Source organism: Rousettus aegyptiacus, unplaced genomic scaffold (assembly GCF_014176215.1).
Source record: "Rousettus aegyptiacus isolate mRouAeg1 unplaced genomic scaffold, mRouAeg1.p scaffold_m13_p_11, whole genome shotgun sequence".
NCBI lineage: Eukaryota > Metazoa > Chordata > Mammalia > Chiroptera > Pteropodidae > Rousettus > Rousettus aegyptiacus.
In genome coordinates, this window is record NW_023416286.1 from 59,372,638 (window position 1) to 59,395,444 (window position 22,807).

The 22,807-nt window shown below is 35.0% G+C and overlaps 1 protein-coding gene and 1 pseudogene across 2 annotated transcripts in view; both read right to left on the reverse strand.

Moving 5' to 3' along the window:
* The window catches only part of HS6ST3 (heparan sulfate 6-O-sulfotransferase 3), a 568,249-nt gene that overhangs the window by 57,319 nt on the left and 488,123 nt on the right, over window positions 1-22,807 (reverse strand). The gene's annotated exons all lie outside the window — the stretch shown is intronic.
* On the reverse strand, window positions 9,449-9,566 carry LOC118609828 (annotated as a pseudogene).

Sequence of the window (22,807 nt, forward strand, 5' to 3'; positions counted from 1 at the left end):
CTCTGGGAATAGAGAATCGGTCATTGAGACCTGTACTTTATGATTCATTATGGCTTCTTTCTAGTCCTCAACTTGAATCACCATCTTGGTGAGCTAGACCACAAGGATTCAAATGCCCTTGCAAAAAAACAAACAAACAAACAAACAAACAAACAAACAAAACGGTGTAAATAAGATCAGAGGGTTTGACAAAGCGAACATGCCTGCTTGATCTTGGGGCAAGCCCAAAAGTCCAATGACTGAGTTATCTCGCCTGTGCTCACTGCTCTGGCCTTATGTTGACTCTTGCACAGGGTGTGGAGCACTCTACCAGTCTACATTTTCATCTCTGATCTCTTTACATCCTGCATTTTCAACAATCACTCTTTTCTCTCAGGAATGTTCTGCTAGCTCATCATATTTAAACTGTTGAAACCCTCAATTCACTGTCTTCTACCCAAATGACCTCCAAACAGATACATTTTTCACACTTAGGGTGATCATTCCAATAGGCAGCTCTGACATAGTTGTTGGCTACCTCCAAAAGTTCTAAAAACATCCCATTCTCATAGAACAAATTTTGAAAAATTATATTTCTGTTCTCACAGAAAGAATTCTCACAGAACGAATTCCAAATTTTTTCCATTCCTATAGAGCAAATTCTAAATGTCTCAAGACAGCATTCAAAACCATAGTTTACATGAGTGGGAATGATCATACTTTAGCCAACATTACAGTAATTTGGAGGGATGCTCTTTTTACTGAATGCTCATTACATGTACATTAATAAACATTGATGCATTTGTACAACTTTAGTGAATTTCTCAAAATCCCTTAGCTATTGTTCATATAATGTTTCTGGTGACATGCTTGACTCATAAAAGATGCTTAATAAATACTATTTTATTTTATCTTACTTGACATTAGGACAAATTTTAATATTTAATTCCAACACAGAGTCTTTGATTTCCCCCTATTTATATTTATTGTAAATATAGTATAAAATTCTGAGTATTTGATGACCATGGCCCAACAACCACATGGCTTTTTTTGTCCTGGGTCTCATTTTCTGCCTCTGTTCAGTATAACATTGCTCTCTTTAACTGGGTTCGCTTAGGGTATGGAATAGCACTGGAATCTATCATCCATATTCCTGGTATGCACTGGAATTAGAAATATAACAAACTCTTACGATAAGGCAAACCTTTTACCTCTGAAAGTTGAATCTCCAGATTAGGGATGTGCAGGGGGCCTAGGGCAGCTAATTTAATAGCATGGATTCTGCTAGCCCTGCCAAGTTTCACTATTCTCTTGGGTCTCTCTGACTTTGTTTAGGATGGCCTATACCATCTTGGTTGTCATATGTATGCTATTTTCCATTTAAGACTCTGCCTTGTGCATGAACCCACGTATATTCCCTTGCTGTCCCTTAGCAAGGCTGTAACACTACGGAACTTAAAAAAAAAAAAAAAAGAATTCATCATATGTGAAAGAAGAAAAAAATAGAACAAAGAAAGTATAAGAGCATAAACTCAGTCATAATTATGCCATATAGATATTTCCTAGCTAGTATTTCATAGTCACTGCTCATTGCTCATTCTTGGTAGAAAGTTAAGGAGAAGATGCCTCTTTGCAAAATACTATGTATATGTAGTACTTCCAATGCTTCAGGTCAATGCCTAATCTATTGAAAAATTTTTTCCAACCAGGTTGTCATTACAAATATCAAAAGCAGTCATGTCAGGATCTTCTCTAACTGCCTGGGAGAGGATGAAATGCCTGCTGTGTAACAGAACAAAGCTGCCCAAACCTTGGGAGCCTTGGCACGTTGATAGAGGAAAGGAAACAATGAATTTTTGTTTATTGTAACAGTCCTAAAATGTAAATCTGCACTGTCAATTTGGGGCTTCAATCATGAGGTTTCTCTTCCCCCAATGTCTCACCTATTTTTAGTCTGCTTATTTTATACTTCAATGAAGAGCTGTGTGATTACATCATTAGAATGCTTATCTAGGTTTCCTGAATTCCTAAAAAGATATCTCTTGCATTCACTATATCATCAAATTTGCTAACCCAACAAGAGCCATTCTACTAATGGATTAACTATTGACTATAGTGCTACCCTTTTTTCAGAGACAATAAATTATCATACCTGTGTAATCTCACCAAGATTACTCTTGATAGGAATAGGGTAACCAAAGTATCCACAGAAAAATCCTCTAGATTCTAACTCAAGCTTGATAAAAGTGAATACTGTTTCAAACTCTTCTATTGACTTCTGATAATTACTACACAATAATTAATCACTCGATCCATAATTTAATACCAATCTATTGAGTACTCACTGTGCCATAGAATCTACTAGTTTTTTAAAAATATCTTTCTATTTCACCTCCACCAAGAAAAAATCAAGTGCTCTTTGTTTTGCTTTACAGTTTCCAATACATTTCAGCAAGCAAATATTTGCCTCATAAAACCACTATTCATGTGAAATGAATATAACATCCAATTAAGAATCAATTGGGTTTAAAGGCAGGTATGTAAATAGAACATAAAAGTGTTAGGTCTCACTTATATTTTCTATGTTTCCTGTCATTTAAAAAATGAGAATATACCAGCATTAAAACTATACTCAAGAGAAATTGCTTGAGAATTGCTAAATGGCAAAACACACAATCAGGATCCATTTTCAGTTAATAAGTTCTTCCACTGGAGCTCCAGTTGGCTTCTACAAATAGCTGAACTACATTGGGCAGAGAAGCCAATATTTAGAGCCAATAGCTTTGTGCACACATAGTTCTGAACAATTTATTATTCTGTACAAGAAATGGCTGGCCCATAATTCATGAACTGAGAGTTAATGAGAATATCTGTCTCTAATACCCATAAGAAAGATAAGGACCAGTATAATGTGGTTTCTCTGGTACTTCTGAGCCTTTCAAGGGCAGGAGTGGAAGCCTCTGACAGCAAAAAGTGACAAGAAATATTGCACTTACCTGCAGACTTCCTGCTCTCCCATCAAACCAATCCATGTGTATAGGCATTAAGGAACAATTCACTCTGAATAACTGTTCCCAAATAACTAGATCCTTTTTAATTTCTGGCTTAATTAACTTAATGATATGATTGTGCAGCTCCAAATAAGAAAGGGGTAGAGTAGGGATAGTAATTTATTTCTTCCTCATAATTTAGCTAGCAAAACTAGAAAAATATGTAATATAGTACATATTATATTCAAAACTGTATATAAAATATATGTATGATGCATATATTCTATTCTAATATATGTATTCTATTCAAAACTACACAAACACACACACACCCACACCCACACCCACCCACACACACACACACACTACAAGGGGATAAGAATGAGAAGCAAATTAAACAGGAGAAAGTCCCCCAAATGACTAATTGATTATCAATGCATCTGCTTTTATTACCAACCTTTAGAAAGTAAATATATGCTGGGGGTTTCATCAGAGCAGTAATAAATATTAATAATTACCAATTGACTAAAGGTTTTAAATAGTCCTTTTAAAGAAATGTGTCAGCAATACTGTGTTCCTAGTAAGCACAGAATGGATGTCTGCATTAACAGCTTCTTCTCTGTTTGGGGTTTAAAGTCAGGAATGTTCTCAATGGTCTATCCTAATGGCCCTCTAACTCTCTCTGCTATTTCCTTGAAGGCAGTTGAAATGTCTTGTAAAGAAGATATGTTACCACTCTATGCTGAAATAAACCTACCAAATCTCCCACCTTAAATAAAAGTAGATTGTATGTGTGCGTGTGTTGGTTTTAGGTGCCTGATAGGAAGGGGTTCTTAATGTGGGGCCTGGACCCAGCAGCAACAGCATCACCTTCGAGTTTGTCAAAGCTGAAAACATCAGATCCTTCCCATGGCCGACCAACTGAATTTCTGGAGTTGAGCGCAGCCTGAATCTGCGTTTACAAGCTCTGAAGGTGATGTGTTTGCTCACTAAAGTTTCTGAAATATTGGTTTAGAGTTTTTCTTTACTCAATATTGTACTGTGAATAAAGTCAGTATAACCAAGCAGATGTCAGAGACTAAATAATGTGATTGCTGGCATTTTAGATTTTATATAAATGGCTCATAGGATCAATGGCATTGTTGTATACTAACTGAAGAATTTGATGTTGCTTTTTATGAAAGTCATGCTCATGGGATCTGAAAAAGTTAGGTTCTATGAAATGTCTTTTTTTCCCCTCCTGCATGTGCTTATGCAGCAGGAAAGAATTCATTTTATTCTGAGTTTAATCACACTTCAGTCAGAATATAAGAAATGGAGTTTGAGTATTCATGTTAAAGTTCTATAACTTCAAACAACTGTATCTGAAGAGAAATGAAGCAAAAGCTAGATAAGAATACAAAAGTGACATAGTCCAAGTTTGTGATCATTTGCTAAGAAAGGCTTAGGTATGTACTTAAATGTACTGCCTACAGAATGCAGGCCCCTAATCATGGCTGGCAATTACTTTTCTATATGGTCAACTAGCTAAGGAAGTGATGCTAAGCATTTTCTCCTTTACTTAGACAGTGTTCATTCTCCTTTCTATTAATCTGTTGCCTCAAAGGCAGTTAAGAGTGGTATCTGCGTGTTGAGCAAGGGTGACTTGATTAGCTTGATTCAAAAGGAAGAGATCTGCTATACAATATTGTGCTTCTAATTAGAAATATTGTATTTTACATGTAAAAAATGGTCAACAGGGTAGATCTCATATTAACTGTTCTTATAATAATAAATAATATCATCAATAAATGTATGTTATTCATAACAATAAATAAAAAAGCCCTGGAATGAGTTACACCATTTTGGCAAGCATACTCACTCTTTCAGATCAGTAGTGTTCCAATGAGACAAAGTTTGTATATAATTTCCTCAATGCTACCAGACGAGGTCTCAAATAATCTTATTGAAGGACAAACATCCTAGCTAGGTATGGCTTCATAGCTATAAATTGTACCTCAGTGACAAAGGAGGGATTATTTTCATCAGAAAATAAAAAGACAAAAGCTGGTGCAAGGTTGCCTCAGAAATATTTCTGACACCCTAAAGGAAGCTTATCCTTAGAGAAAACGAATTCTTTTGATGGATTACAAGTGAAAGGATTCCCCATAAAGATGCCAGAGACTTCCCAAGTCCCACAAACAATTAGCTGCAATCATGAAATCAGTCATCTCCAAATGTTATCCCACCTAGGCTCATGTAACTTCTGCCTAATGATTTTGTCAGGCAACTCTGCTCAAGGGAATTTCTGCCTGAGAAAGGAGGGGGAAAGTAGAAATACGCTAAGAATCTTCCCAGTTAAGAGGCTGAAATAACAAGCAAAAGACAATGAGCACATATAATCAGCACTCTAAAAATTTGCCACATTGAAGGTTTAAAAAACCCCTTTTAAAGATGATTAACACCATAGTCACATTTACTTTTCAAAGGGATAGAAACAGGAATTTTGCATTATTTTAAAAATCATTTAAGTTTGAAAAATTAGGTTCATAAATGTTTCTTACTGTATAATTAATTGTTGCCCTTTCATGTAGCTAGTAGGAAAATAAAGGGAAATTCTAGTCTCTATGATTTTAAATTCTATTTTCTTACGGTTTCAGGGCTACGAAAGAGAATGGAGCAGAGGCCAATTTGTAGTTCTGATTGACAATAGGTTCTACTGCTAGTTTATGCTCAGAATGTGTACATGGAAATTTAAAAGAATTTGCCTCATAACAATCAAATAAAGATAAGCTGCTACCCTGATTTCATTAACTGTAGTAGCATTTATTACAGTGTCATTTCTACAACTCAGATGAAACTTTTATCTCAAAATAGAATGTGTCCTCATCTCTTTCTGAGACCTGTTTCGTAGTAAAACAGCTGCCAACACTCATAAAAGAAAAAAAAATGCTCTTTAAAGCTTTGAGGCTATATTTAGTACACAAAGCTTTTGTTGAATATATTACCACATACTTTGTAAGCATTTCATTCCAACATATAAGGTGAATATAAGAGAGATACATTTTGCTATATGGGGGAGAGAGAGAGCCACTACTCATAGAATCCACGATAGTGCTGCCACCCGCCCTTGCCCTCCCCCCCAAAAAAAAGCCACTAGAAAAATCACAGAATGCTAGCTAGTGCCAGAGGGATCTTAAAGTCATCTAATGTAATCTCTCCACTCTCGAGATGAGTGGGCTGAGGCTGAAGCTGAGAAAGATAATGTGTGGCTATTGAAAGCTTGAAATATGACTAGTTCAACCGAGGGGCTGAATTTGAAATTTTAGTTACTTTTAAGTTCTGCCTTCAATTTCAAGAAGCGCAAAATGGCTAATGGCTACCCTATTGGACAATGCACAGGCCTTTACTATATACTTCTCTTCATTTGGATTTAAATATGTGGACAATGGGTTAAAACTCAAAACAATAAAAAAGGCAAAAGTCAATCGCAATTAATGAAATCCCCAAAGCCTTCCGAAACCAACCACAAACATGAAGGCGTGCTGGGCGAAAGCGATCAATAAAACAAAGACCTACAAAACCCCAAAACACTTGTGAGGACTTAAATTCTTCCCCAGGAGCTGAAAGGATGAGAAAGAGCAGGTGTGGCATAAGACAAAGGTCAGGGAACAGACTTATGATTCTGACCTCTCAAGTAGCAAGAATTCTGCCGGCATAGAAAAGGGTGTGAAGGGGAAGCTTGTTGAGGCACAATCAGCGATGAACTAAAGGGGAGCTGCTGAGCAAGATGGTGGGGCTGGAAAGACCACGAAGATCATCCTGCCCATCTCCTTTCCTTATCATGCATGAAATCGATACCAAAAGGATAAGTAGGCAGGGGACACTAATCAAGTATATTGGATTTTTATCGCTATGTTAGCAAGTTGGAGTATGACCTTGGGAAGCACACTTAACTGGCTATCTCACTTGCTTCCTCTATTTAAAGAAATGATAATGAGACTTGGTTTCAGGTGCTTTGGAAACCTAAGATGAAAGTGTAAGATATAATCATCACTTGTTCCTTTTTTCCTTTTCCATCAGGCCATACTTCTCTCTCCAGTTAATAAGACAAATCACTTTCAAACCACAGTCTAGTTTCTTGTTATAGAATCGTTCTTTGAAAACAGTCAGGCTTAATACCTTTCTTAGCTTCTTTGAAAATATAACAATTGGAGCTAAAATTAGTGTTGTTCAGGTACTCAATAAAAAAAGGCTTTGAAATATTTAAAAAAGGAGCATGACTATGAGAAAGTCCATAGAATCTAAAGAAGTAAATGTCGAATTAAGAATACTATGAACTACTCTTAATTAAAGTACAAATGATTGTAATTCTGTACGTATCATTTTAAGTCATTATAATTTCTTTTACTTCTACTGTTTTTTTGCAGGCCATGTTTTCCTTTGAAAATTGGCTTATCTTCTAACTTCAAGGTTACCCAAGAGTAATTATCTTTGAAAACCGTATTGCTGCAATATGACTTGTACCTTACTTTCTTGTTCAATTTTTTCCCATTTATTTTCTATTTTATTTATCTAGGAAATGGTATAGTGCTTGCTTGTTATATATCCAACACTATTCTAAGCACTTTACAAATATTAACTCATTTATCAACAATGTTAGGAGGTAGGTACCACTATTATCCCCAAACTGAATTTAAAAGGAAGTTAAGAATTTTGTCCAAGCCATGGAGCTCAAAATGGTGGAGCAGGTTTGGACAGGGTTTTTTAACCATTAGGCTGTGCTGCCTCATTTTAGATATACACTTAGGTCAAACTGAAAAATAATCTTTGTAAATTTGACTGGCTCGAAAAACTTTTTAGTAGACCACACTTTTCTCTCAATGCTGCTTCCTTATACCCTCCATCCCCACTCACACTTCATTTCCAAAGACTCTAAATGGCAAAATGCTATCATCTCATACATAGGAATCATTTGTCTCAAAAAGAGCTAAATCAGCACTTGAATAAGGGCCATATTTGGAAAGTACATTGGTTTTGACATTTAAAGAACAGAAATGGAGAGAAGGCACACTAAAAGAGAGAGGTGGAGGGGGTAAATGAAAGAGGAGAAAGGACAGGGGAGGATAAGGAAAGCAGGAAATGTGCAATGCCTGTCAGCTTTGCAAAGCCTCACAAAATGTTCAGTTCTCACAAGATAAGTTTAGTAAGTGCTAATTATTTATAGTCAGTGACTTGAGTGGTTAAAGAACAGGTTGGACTTCAAATAAATATACCTTATTCTGCCAAAAAGGAGCAGTCTTTTGTAAGGCCACTGAACCAATGGATAATCTGTTGTTAATTTTATACACAGGGTAGCAAGGACAACCTGAAGAATAGAGAATAAGGCTCCAGCTGGAATCTACACAGAACCAGCCTATAAGAGCGTGAGCACAACTGCAGGTATCACCTTCCATTGCTGAGTAAGTACAATGTGAAAGGTTTAGAATTTGTGTCCCCGAAACTCTCAATATTTAGAACATTTTAAAATAATTTCTTCATTCTGATTTGATGGCACATATCTAAATATCTATGTATTTTAATTGTAAGCAACATGACTTTAATCTCATTAGTTTACATATATGTGTACTTTATACGTATACTTTATTTTTTCCAGTTTTATTGAGATATAATTGACATATTTATCACTATAATTTTAAGGTGCATATAGCATAGAGATTTGACTTACATATGTTGTGAAATAATTATTGTAATAAGTTTAGTTAGCATCCATCATCTCATAAATATAATAAAAAATAAAAAGCAAAAAAGACACTAAACATTTTTTCCTTGTGGAAAATTAGAATTTCCTCTCTTACCAACTTTCAAATATACCATATAGGAATGTTAACTATAGTCATTTTGTACATTGCATCCCTAGTAATTATCTTATAACTGGAAGTGTGTACCTTTTGATCGTTTTCCTCCAATTTCCCTCCCTGGACCCCTGCCTCTGATAATGACAAATCTAAACCTTTTTGTATGAGATTTTTGTTTGTTTTTTATTTATTAGATTCCACATATAAGTGATAGTGAATCCATGATATATTATAATGATATATAATCCATGATATATACACACATATATATACACATATGTGTGTATATATATGTGTGTATATATATATATAAAATAATATACATACGTATATATGTGTGTACATATATATAAAATAATATATCATGATCAAGTATGGTATGTTAGGGAACGGAAGATTTATCATTAGAAATAAATCAATATAATTCATAATGTTCATTAAGTAAAAGGGAAAAATTAAAAAGAAAGAAAACTGACACTATTTAATTCCTTCCTTCCTTCCTTCCTTCCTTCCTTCCTTCCTTCCTTCCTTCCTTCCTTCCTTTTCCTTTTCCATTTTTTAAGTGAGGCAACCCTTGGTTGACCTCACAGATTGCAAGGACCTTGTCGGCCTACAATCCTTTATTTTTTTTTTTATTTTTAATGCCTACAGCACCTGGTTTTCTAGGTGGTCTTCCACCCAAGTACTAACCAGGCCCAACCCTGCTTAGCTTCTGAGATCGGATGGGATCGGGTTTATTCAGGGTAGCATGGCCATAGACACCACCATTCTTTATTTTCAAAAATGCCAGAATTATAAAGGTGATTTGACAGTATAAGTCTTTAAATAAATTCACCATGTTAATAGGTAAAAGAAGAAAAAAAATCATGTATTCTAGCATTAGATGAAGAAAAAAATTCATGATAAAGTTGATTTACCAATAATAAATATCAATAGTAAGCTAGAAATAAAAGGGAACTTGCTAAACCCAATAAAGAGTGTTCCAAAAACTTAGTCAAATACCTTCTTAACAGCAAAATGTTAGAAGCAATCACTATGAAATCATGAGAAAGAGAAATATGTCCACTATCTGCTTCTATGCAAGTTGTATCAGAGGTCCTTGGTTGTATAGTAACACATGGACAATAAAAATTTAAATATAAGAACTGAAATAGGGAAAACAAAAAAATGTAATTTTTCACAGAGTTTAGCAATCTGGTTAGAAATAAGATCAATATGCTTAATCTACATACTATCAACAACAACTAAGAAAACATAGTTTTTTGAAAAGTAGCATTTAAAATACCAACCAAAATATACAGTGTCTAAAAATCTAACAAAAATTGTAGAAGAACATTATGGATACAATTTTATAACTTTATTGAAAGACATTAAAGTATTAAAGTCATAATTAAATGACAAGATATAACATGTTCAAAACAGGAAGGTTCACTATCATAAAGGGTACAATTCTCTCTAAATTTATCTAAACCCTACAAGGTTTTTTAAGGAAATGTACCCAGGTGATTCTAAAATGTATATTAAAAGGCAAAACGATACATATATGGGTATAGATATTACATAAAATGTTTTTTTAAAGAGGGAGGACATAGTATACCATAGAAATCAGCTTTTATTCTTTTAAACAATATTTAATAAAATCGTTGCATTAACTATTAGTTACATCCTACTTTTCTGAACATATTAGAAATCCAAGCTCCACTTAAAAATGTATCTACTTATATCAATTCTCAAGCATATATATAGGCGTATTAGTTTCCTATGGCTGCCATAACGAACTGCCACAACTTAAAAATTTATTTTCTCACAGTTCTGGAAGCCAGAAGTCTGAAATCAAGGTGGTATTGGTTTTTGTGTTTTCTCTAAAGCAGCGGTCTCCAACTTTTATGACAACAGGGACTGGAGCTCCTATGAGAATCTAATGCCTGATGATCTGATGAGCTGAGGTGGTGATGCTAGCACTGGGGAGCGGTTGCAAATACAAATGAAGCTTCTCTGGCTTGCCTGCCGCTCACCTCCTGCTGTGTGGCCCAGTCCTAAGAGGCCACAGTCAGGTACTGGCCTGCAGCCTGAGAGCTGGGGACCCTGCTCTAAAGGCTCCAGGGCAAAATTTGTCCATTCCCTCTTCCAGCATCTGGTGGCTGGCAAGCTTGTGGCTGCATCTCTCCGATTTCTGCCTCTATCTCACTCTGCCCTTTCCTCTGGGTCTCCCTAATTTCCTCCTGGCTTTCTTGTATGATGACAAAATTGGATTTATGGCACACCCAGATAGTCCAGGGTGTGCCTGTTGTTAGTTTAACTTAGTTACATTTGCAAAGCCCCTATTTTCAAATAAAGTCATAGTCATAGGTTCTGACTGAATATATTTTGAGAGGAGGGGTACCTTTCAACCCACATTTTATTTTAAATATTATTTTAAAATTAGATAATATTTGCAACATATGATGAGGAAAAAAACAGTTGCGTGATTCCTTAATGCAATACAGATAAAATATACATAGATGTCTGAAAAGGGTATGGGCCAACACTGTGTGGGAGAAAATAAACAATTTTAATTTTACACTTTTCCACATTGTTGAAAGGTGTTTCAATGAACCTGTTATTTTTTTTATAAACATAAAAAAATTATACGTTTTTTACTTTGAAACTAAAATGCTATTGACATGTTTCTTTTTTATGTTTTAAAATCTTCACCTACATTTCAAATTAGGTTGACAGAATTTTAAAGGAAACTAATGGTATTTCACAGTATGCTATGTCATGGCTGGTCTCCTGCCTGTTGGGCAGTTTCTAGTTTCTTGAAAGTCTTCATGGTTAATCACTTCCTTTCAGCAGAAGGTAGAGGGGTCAGACTCACAGCTGAATAGAATGCCAGTGGAACAATTCTTTTAAAAATACTTTATTTTTTTTGTTTGTTTGGTCAAAGACACACAAAGCATTTTTAAAAGCATTATCATATTAATGATGACACTCCTGTTGATATAAGAGTTACTAAGAGGAGGTATGAGGCAGGCGTTTTTATCTTTGCTTCACTGTCAAAGACAGACAGAAGTGTTGAAGATGGGGTGTGACTTGCCAAGGCCGACCAGTGAAGAAGGGAGTGACTAGGACTGGACCCAAGGTCATAGCCACCAGTCTTGCGTCATTGGAGGCTGCAGCAGCGGAATATTGCATTTCTTAACAATTCCTGGTTTTCCCCGGGGCTTGTACAGAACTAGGCAGCATGTGTAAAAGTACTTTTCAAAAACGGTAGTTTTAATTGGGCCATGTAACTATCGCTTTGTGCTTTCTTAAAACACCTTCAGCCTCGCAATGCATGGTAACTGTTTCAAGTTCTCTTCAATGATATCAGGATAATTTAAATATATAAATGAGGAAATTCGAAACTCCTGATTATTTCAACTGTCTATCAGAAATGGTGGCATTTATTATGAGCAAACATTCGTGGGAGATTTCTGTAGTTATCCTTTATATAAAATAGTATCTTCTTTGATTTTATTATAGAATAGGATACTAAGAGCAAAGAATTTTAAATTTGATTTATTCTCATGCCCATGGATTAGGGTAATTGATAACTCTAGATTATAAAATTATAAAATCTAGGGATATTATGAATAACATATGAAATTAAATGCAGCAAAATAAAGCTAAAGAGAGAAGGGAGGTAAAATTGTAACAGACAAAAGTAGAAATTAACTAGAAAACTAAAAGACAACAGAACTAAGTAAATACAACTGTGAAATGTATAGAGTTTGGGCCAATATGATAAAAAGAAAAATGCAAATATTAGAAAAGTGGCATTATTACAAATACACATATGATTTTAAAAACTATAAGGGAGTACTATGTATAACCTTCTGTAAATGTACTTTAAAATATACATGAAAGGTACAATTTTTAATGAAAATGTTAATTGCCAAAATTGGCTAAAAAAACTTAAAATACTTCAGTGAACAAAATGATCATAGGTGAAGTTCATATTTAGTCAAATTTCTATCTTGAATTCAGAATACCAACACAGATAATATTATAAGTGAATACCAAAAAAAAAAAAAAAAAAAAAAAAAAGAACCCTCAAAAAGCAAAAAACAAAAACCAAAACCCCAGGCAATGAAAACACTTATCTTACTTAAACTATTCCAGAACTTAGAAAAAGATGGAAAGTTTCAACTCCTTTTATAACGCTTGTATAAATACTGACCCCTAATACTGGACAAGAAGAGCATAATGTGCGCGTGCACGCATGCACACGCACAATCCAAAAATTAATCTCATTTTGAATTTAATGCAAGAATCTTAAAAAGTTATTAACAAGGTAGAAGTGTACTGGCAAATTAATATACATTCACATTTATATTTATATGTACATATGTGTAATTATAATAATTATACGTTTATATATAGATAACAATGCTTATTAGATTATATATATTGTGCCTTTTTTCACTTAAAATGTGAAAAACCTTGACATTTTATCAACAATAGTATTTTATTTACAAGCATAGTATTCCACTGAAATCACCATTTTAAGGCAAAATCAATAATTTATACATGTCGAACACAGTAAATTTGCATTTATTCATATTAGGGAAAAATACAAACACATGACAATTATTCATTCTAGGCTAATTTTAATAACTCCCCAAGTAACTGTGGAATCAACTGTTAATTTTTTTATTTTAGTGAGAGACCAGCATGGCAAGAGTGAGGCAATGTAAGATAATTCTAAAGATATAGTGAGCCAAATGTATTTAAAAATCTAGGCTATTTATTTCCTAAACTAAAGGATATCAGGGGATGAGAGACCAGGAATTTGAGGAGTACACCAATGCCAAGTCAAGGAAAGACAATTAAAATGGCAAAAACTTATACTATTATAGAGTGCCTATTGCCAACCAGAGCCTACCAGTTGCCCTACAAAAGGAAGAAAAACATGATTGTTGTTACTCTTGTCACAGAGATTTTTGAGGTTCTGCTGTAAGCCAGGCAGAGCAATAGGTAAGACATGATCATTTGACAAAGCTTGAAAATTTACATCGTAATAGACGAGATCAGGCAAAACATTTATGAAAAAGAAGGCATACTAGGAGAATACATAAGTATGCTTGCGAGATATTTGCAAACTTACTTAGTTCCGAGTAGCTAAATATAACTTCTTGACTTAGATTAATTGGTCTTAAATAGGAATAGCCATCATTAATGCCCAATAATTGGCCAGGACCAAAAGATTTTCCTCCATATTAATTGAAAACTTTTGCTTTTGGATTCTGGTCATCCTCTCTAATTATATTATAAGGTTTTGCCTCAATTATTTCCCTCTTCATAACAACCCACACCCCTGGGACACAAGGGTATTGTACAGCCCTGGCTCAAGTCTGATCAAGCAAGCATTGGACCTCCATCTCTTTCTCAGTAGTGACTGGTCCAGAAGAGGATACAGGACCTAAGTAGGCCTACAGAGAATCTTGTCCTGGGAGTTCTATGTGCATTTGTTAAGATACAAGTTCTCTGGAAGTTGGAAATCTGGGGATGCCGAAGGCCATCTATCATGCCATATGGAGATACGGAGAGTGCTTGTTTACAACAGCAGAGGATGAAGTAAACACGAGAGTGAAAGAGACAAGCTCAGATGAAAGATAGATTAAAAAAAAAATGTCCTCTATCATGTGCGAAACAGAATTCACATCCAGCCTTCCCAGTTATATGAAACACTGGGTTTGTTTTTTTGCCTCAGTTAAAATTTCTGAGACTTGCAATCAAATGCTTCCTGAATATATCTCCTCTGTTCCTGAGAGACTTCCATAAGTGCACGATTCATGCAACACCCAAGCATCACCACTTTTTTTTTTTTTTTCTCTCCAGTGGCCTTGGATCTCCATCTACTTTAACCACTATTGGACCCTAGTCATTACTCAGAACTGCCACACTATAAAATGCTATCTTCTAATAACTACAGAGACACACATATTCATTACTAGCTGGATTATGAAAAATCAACAGTGACAGACTGCATAATATAATTACGTGTTACAAAGTTTTTTTCAAGATTCTTATTTGTGGTAGTAGTATTGAAAAAAGCTGATGTATTCTATATAATTTCTAGCTAAGCTTATATCACATAAAAGAATAGATCACATCAGTCATTTTCATTGCTCCTATTTTAAAACACATGATATTCTTACATATTGATTAGTCTTTATCCAAAATAGGCAAAAAGGGGAAACCATATCATTCCAAATCCTGCCAAAACTAAATATAATTGATCTTTTTTTCTTAACATTTATTTTAGCTTTATGCTGCATTTTTAGGAAGCATATAGAATTAATTAAATGTGATGAGTGACTGAAATGTCCTGTGATAGCACTGGGATAATAGAGAGGTAAAGAGCTGGGCCACTGGTAATCATAACAACATCCCACTTAAAAGCTGGAATGCTTCAGCAATCTGCTGTAGCCATATTGATTTCACTTAGCCCTTCTGGATGGAATATCAGGGAGATTTTCCAATGTGGAATCAGGACAGATGGTAGGGATGTTGGGGGGAAAAATAGTCTCGCAGTGTAATGGAAGTCAAAGCAAAGCTTTTTGAAAAATATTATTATAATCCCTTGACAAACAACTGACATCAAACCAAAAACATCTATTAGAACCATGGCAAGAATCAATGGCATAAGATCCTTACAGTCTTCAGTGATGTTCACTAGCTCTTCCCTTTTTATTAATCCGGTTAGACCTTGCAGGACTATTGGTATGACTGACTCTCTTATAGTTGGGTTCCTAAAAATCACTTTATAAATCAAATGACATAATGCCATTAATTAGATAAGAGTTTCAGGGAAAATCTTGACCTGCAAATAGAATTTTCAAAATAATGTTTTAGTACAGAGCAGGTGTTTACATTATTCTACTCAAAGCATTGGAAGTTACTAGTTTGAACTAGGTAACTCTATATAATTACTACAGTCTACTTTCCTTGCACATATCTTTAATTCACTATCCTTTTTTATAATCTTTAGATTTTGAGAGGAACTAAGGTAATTACTTTTCTATGTATTTCAAAAAGAGATAGCCTGGTGAAAAAAAAATAATAAAATTTTGAGGTCAAGGGTTTTAATCCAATTCTGCCATGTATTAAGTCTTTGAACTTAGACAGATTACTTAACCTTTTTAAGCCTTCAATTCCTCAATGCAAAATTGGAATTATATCAAATAGTGTTAAAAATTATTAAGAAGATTAGATACATAATTATATAAAAGTGCCTGAATTAGTCCCCTTACTTTCCCTTGGTCTTGGCAAGAAAATATACTCTCATTTTAAAGTGGAAGTGGGGCTGAATAATTTTCAACTGAAATTTTTGGATCTTCAATAAGGTTTGTGCACTTTTTGGGTCTATACTGAGGAATCGACTGCCTACTTATGCTTTTTTTTTTTTTTTTTTTTTTTTTTTTTTTTTTTTTTTTTTTTTTTACTAGAACTGACAATTTATGCCTGTGGGGAAGGCCAATTCAACCAGAAACTTCTGCCCCAACACATGCTTGTGCTTTGTCTTTCTGCAGCAACGGAAAAGCTGAAGATGAAAGCGAGGCAGCGGGAATAAGGCCAAGCAAGTAGAAGCAAGGTTCCAGAGCAAGGCTGCTTCTGCATCATGGCCAGCAGCCAGATGGCTGCAAGACCAACACTGGAGTCAAAGCAGAAAGTTTCAGGGGTGTGTATCAAACCGCATCAAGTGTGGGACAAGCCAGAGACCTAACTAACTTGATGCAGTGAAATGAGTTCTGAGATACTGAATATACATGAACTGTTACTGGCTCATACTTGAAACTCTTGGCCCTTCGCAAAGAAGTCTGGCCTTGCCCTCTTCCATCAAGCTGAAGCCAGGTCACTGAGGCAACTGTAACTCCATTTAAGTAATTTTCACAACTGCGGTGCCTTGCTGAAACGTAAATGTCTCCAGCCCTGCTCTGACACATAGGTCCCAGTGAGAATTAATTCATCTCTTTTAAATTGATATGGAGTTATGTACATCTGGTAAGACAAGAGGTCATTGTTTTTACAATGACCTGGTTGGGCACTGCCTTAAATCCTAGCACATTGTGTCACAACCACTGTTTTGCACTTTGTTCTTTTTGTGCCTTTTGTTCTCCTATTTCCCCCTCTTGACCACCGTAAATAGGTTAAATTATTTGAGGCTATAATGTTGGAGCTGGAAGTGCATTAGAAAATATTTAAATTTCCTCACTTTTATAAAAACCAGGAAGCCAGGTGTCTTCTAAAGGTCATATGACTGTAAGTAGAGACAGAAATAGAACTCAGATTCTTGAGTGACCTTTTATACTAAAAAAGTAAACTATCTTCTTGGATATGAGTCAGATAATTTTCTGGGCACTTAGTAGGTCTCCACTAATAAATATTGGATTAGTAAGTTGTTCAACAAGTAATTGCCATGTAAAACATTTTATAAGTAAGAAACTAAATTCTGTGAAGTTGACGGAACATAGAAAATAAAATCTGATTTATATATGTCACCACTTTCTCCCTCATTCTTTAGATTTGAAAGTTGTGAAACACAGCACTTAAGTAAAATATGCTGGCGAATACACAGGCAACAGATTTGGTTTTGATGGGCAAATGTGGTCATATTTTCCCCTTTCGTCTTGGCTGCTTTGACACCTCAGAAAGTTCTGCCCTCTGGATTACAGTGCATTTGCTTATGCAAAGTTGATATTAAAAATCTGGTTCATCAAAAGAAGAAAAAAGATGATTGTCACACAAGGAAGGCTACTCAGAACTGAAGACAAGCTGCTCCTTTCCAACTGAAAATGTCAAACACTTACTCATATGGTTCTTACCAGACTTGATTTACATGAGCGACTGCCAATCCTTAACCTCCCCCTCATGAAAGTGCAAATGGGAAGCCTGTTTGTTCAGCCATTAATATCATGTTAGTTTTGTTTGATATCCTGAATAGAAAATCAACTCTTCCTTCTATGTGGGAGTTATTGATTTCTCCCATTGTTCACTTAAAATCTTATAGTTTCCAAATATGTTTTCTTGGTTACCTGCAATGTTTTAAAATTATGATTATTTTCTTTATGGCTGTCTAGAAGTTTGGCTTAAAAAAATAAACATTGCTTACAATCTGACTTGTAATTTAAATTCATATTTTTCAAATCCAGTGAAAATTATACTTTTTACTGAAAGAGAAAAAAAAACAAAGTGAGATAAATTTTCATTTGTACCATGTTTCCAAGCAATAATGTGGCTCATAGAGCAAAATCTAGGCCTTGTCTTAAGGACTCAAATGTTTTAAATTTTTTACTTCTTGCATTTCCTAGATAATATAGGGCTTTTAAGAAAGTATTCATTAAATAGATATTCCCAGATTATTAGAGAATAAACAAGAAAATGGCACATACATGGTTGGGACAGATGAAAACAAGGTTTTCAGTGATCATGTAAAAATAAAAAGGAGAGAAAGAAAAAGAAACAAGCTTGGCCCTACAGAATGAATTGCTTAATTCAGAAAGAAGAGAGAATCAGAAGGCATGATGTATAGTATCACGGCCCAATAAATCACACTCAGGAAAAGGAGTTACAAGATATAAAACATTTCCTGTGATATGCCTCTTCAAGCACCGAATTGATAAATCTTCAAAAATTAGTCCCTACTCCCAAACGTATATTATAGCTGAGAGCTGTCTTGAAATCTCCTGATTCACAACACCCTCATCGCCAAACTAACAACAACAAAAAAAGACCACAAGCTGTGTGTTGGTTTTCTTTCATATAGCACAAAGACTAAGAGCTCCAGAAAACTATAAAAAAACAAGTTTCCATTTCCCTACTTCAAAAAGAATAGAAATATCAGTTATTCACTAAGCAGGATTTCCACTGTCATAATGGGATTTTACTCACAGTATGCAGTGCTCCTACAAAAGAACAGAGGATGTTTAATGGCCATGTTCTCCAGGGAAAGCTGGGTCATATCAGAGGCTTTCACTCCTAATAGAAATGCTCAGTCCGAAGGCTGCCGAAGAGGCTGGAACAAGTCAACGTGGGATCCCCCGAGTGACTGTTTTATGTTCTTGATGTTTTTAAGGCACGCCTTTTGAACCTCTCAAGTTTTTCCAAACTTGCTTTTTCTACATTTAGTGACTTTCTTTTGTGATACTCCTGATGAATAACTCAGAACAAAGAATGGCTTGAGATAGCATAACTTAACCACTGGTTTGACTAAAAGGAATCCTACCATCTCCCCCATGGTTAATAAAATCAGACCTGAGCACTGAAAGTTGTCAATGAAACATGGAAAGGATTGGAGGTTTCTTTGGAGATCTCGTACTCATTACTGCAACAATATGAGGAAACGTGTTACCTTTAAAAAATCAGCCACATTTCTTTATAAGTCTTGGAGAATAAGAAAAAAGTTAGAAGGCAGACTCGATATTTCCTGAGAAGAGTCTCTCTCCACCCCAACTTGGCAGTCTGAACTGGGTTTTATCAAGGATGTTGCCAGTCCTCAGCATTTCCTCAATTAACATTTTATTGGATTTAAGATTACAGCTTCATGAGTCAAGTTCAAGAGCTATAGCGAAAACAGGATGCAATTTCCTACTGTAACATGTTTCATATAGAATGTGTCTTCATCTATGGCATTTTAATAAGAAAATGAAATTAATATTTCAATCATAGTAATGTAACTCTATTTTATGAAAACTAACTTAGAAATGGGCATTTCCTAGAAAAAAAAATGACCTCGGAATTTAAAACAAGACTGAATATTCAGCTGAAATATCATGCACCTGAAATTATGGTATTTAATTATGTGTTCCTTTAAAATGTGCAGAAGCTGGAAATCTATCTTATAGCTATGGGTAACAGAATTATATGACTGTGGTGGTCTCGAGTGCATTTATTGTTAACATCTTCCTGGTACATCTTTTTTCCTCCTTTACTTTCAATTTTTCTCTGTCCTTATGTTTTCATGCTGTCATTTTATGTGTGCTACCTATAAACAGAATATAGCTGAATTCTGGTTTCCTTTTATTTAAAATGATATCTCTATTTCAAACTCAACAGTTCGTTCCTCTTATACCTATTGAAATTATCAATATATTTGGAATTATTTCTAATCATCTTTTTTATTATTCCTATTTGTTCTGATTTTAGCTTTGTTTATTTTTCTCATTTTCTGCCATATTTTCATATTTTGGATTCAAATTTTAAAATTCCACTTCCCTACTCTCTGCCACTGGTTAGGACATGACATATTATTTCTGTTCTTTAGTAGCCATTTATATTTACCAGAATTTGCTCAAAGTAAAGCCCTCTGTACTTTTTAACATCATCATAACTACTGATAACTACAAAGGGGTTATGTCTTGATAAACCCATCAAAGTTGAAAATATCATAAGTTGAAAATGCGTTTAATTCACCTCACCTATCAAACACCATAGCTAACTTAGCCTACCTTAAACATGCTCAGAACACAGCTGGGTAAAATCATCTTGCTGCCATTGCCCAGCATTATGAGAAAGTATTGTACTATATACATCATTACCCTGGAAAAAGATCAAAATTCAAAATGTGAAGTATAGTTTCTACTGAATGAGTATCTCTTTTGCACCACCATGGGTTAAAAAATTGTAAGTTGAACCACCATAAGTCGGGGACCTTCTGTGCTGGCTTCATACATCCTCTTTCTATGAGCTGCTGGTATTACTTCCAAGGTGACAAAACCCAGTCTTGCTTACAGAGACATGGAGTATTTGGTCAGTCTTGTGAAATCTAAGAATCACAAAGAAGGCAGAACAGCATAGGAGAGAAGCAGGTATATCCTCATGCTCCCATTCTAAGTCTATGCTGAATTCATTTATCAAGCTAGCTATGTCTTCAATGAGCAGGTATTTGTTGAGTTCCCTTCATGTGTTGATATACTGCTTGATAACAACACCAAATTGCTTTATATGTAAGGAGTTTGTCTTCACTGACTATATTGTACATTTCAAAGGAATAAAGATGTTGTCTTCTGTTTATTTTCCATTCTCTCACTCAGTAGTTCTCAAACCTTTGTGAGCACCAGAATCACGAGGTAAGTTTGACAGTCATGAGGGAGGCCTAGGCCTGGAGATTTGCATTTCTAACAAGCACTCTCTCAGATGAAGATGAAGCACCATCACACACAGGCATGGTGTGTCTTGTCAATTCTGCACATGGTGGTGATCTGTAGATGTTTGCCACAGTGAGGTAGATAGTTGTACTAAAATGGGGGGAGGTAGAAGTCTGCATTTCTATAAACCAGTAAGTAGTTCAGGTACTAGTCAACAAAGCCTTGGGAGTGTCACATGCAGAATAGAAGTTAATCAAAAGTAATAATAACTATAGTTACATTTGATCTTTGTTAGTTAATCTCATAAAGTTGTAACAAGAACCTGACTCTTTTGGAATCATCTCTGGCTGATGAGCTTTCAAAATAAATTAGGCCAGATAAGACAGCAAGGGAATCTCTGGGAAGTGGAAAATGTTGCTCAACAGCAAGAAAAATAATGCACATTAAGAGAATTTCAAGATTTTTATAATGCCACATAATGTCAAATCACAGCCAATTATATATTTTACTAAAAGAAGACATATTTCTGGTAGCAAATTATTTTCTAGACGGAAAGTTACTTTTAAAAATAATGAAGAATCGATTGTTTCCCCTTGTGGGTTTATATTTCAGTTAAAGGGGACAATGCTTAATGCTAATAAACACCTTTGCTTAACATCATAATGGCTACTTCTAACTTTCCACTATTGTGCTGGCTGGCATTGGCACTTGTTTAATTAAGCATTATTTCTGCTCCAGTCTTATGGATAGATACACTGAGTTGGTCCATTTCGTGAGCAGCTATCCATCTGCTGACCTGAGGCTGGCTTCTCTTCCCCTATTAGTAGAGAGAAATACTTGTTGCTGTGATTCAAAAGCTAATTTGACTTTAATTTCAAAAGCCCTGTCTTTCTGGACACTACTTTTCTTCAAATTCTCATAAAAAACTGGGCAGCGGGATGAGAAAGAATGAACTTTCTCATTGGTGGAGAATATCACCAATGCTCCTCCTACTGACATATTAAATTACCATTTGATTAGTGGAGACACATCTAAGAGCCAAGACAGTGCTGGGTGATCTTGAATATGTATGGGCTATTTTACACTCTTGATTTAAAGTCTGTTACTCCATCCCAATTTACAGTTGAGATTAGAGCCTTTATCTAATATTTAAAAATGATTTGTAAATGATCTAACTTGATTGTTATAAATATGAAATAGTATAAATTTCAAATATCAAAAATATATAGAATATAAAGCATTTTCCCTTCCCCATCTGTTGCCTAGAAATCCAGTTCCTCTCCACAAAGAAGGCTTTGTCACATTTCTCTTATGTATCCTTCTAGAACTGTGTTATGCCCGCATAAGAAATTAATAACCTTTAAAATAAGTATTTTTTTAGCACTCATTATGTGTCAGGCATTGAATACAGTATATGTCAGTGACCAAGAGTCAATATCATTTGCCTTCAAGGAGTCTACATTCTTGTGTAGGGAGACAGGCAATAAATAAGATAAATATGCTAGTTGTATAGTCTGTTAGAAGATAATAATTACTATGGAGAAAATTCAATCAAGAAATAGGAGTAGAGAGTCTTGGGAAGGTATAGACATAGGTGAAAAAATGTAAAGGTAGTCAGAAAAAGCCTCATGGACTAAAGAACACTGGAGCAGACTTGAAGAAGGAGCAACAAGAGTTCTGTGAATATAAGGGGAGAATATGCAGGAAGGGTGAGTTTTGGAGCAAAAGAGTGGGAAACAAGGTCAAAGTCCACACTGGACCAAATCGGGCTGAGATTTGTTACTATAATAAACCTGGCTTTTATTCTAAAGGAAATAGAGAGTCAACGGGGGGTTTTCAGCAAGGAGTAATATGATTTGACTTACATTTTGGCAAGATATCCTGGATTCTT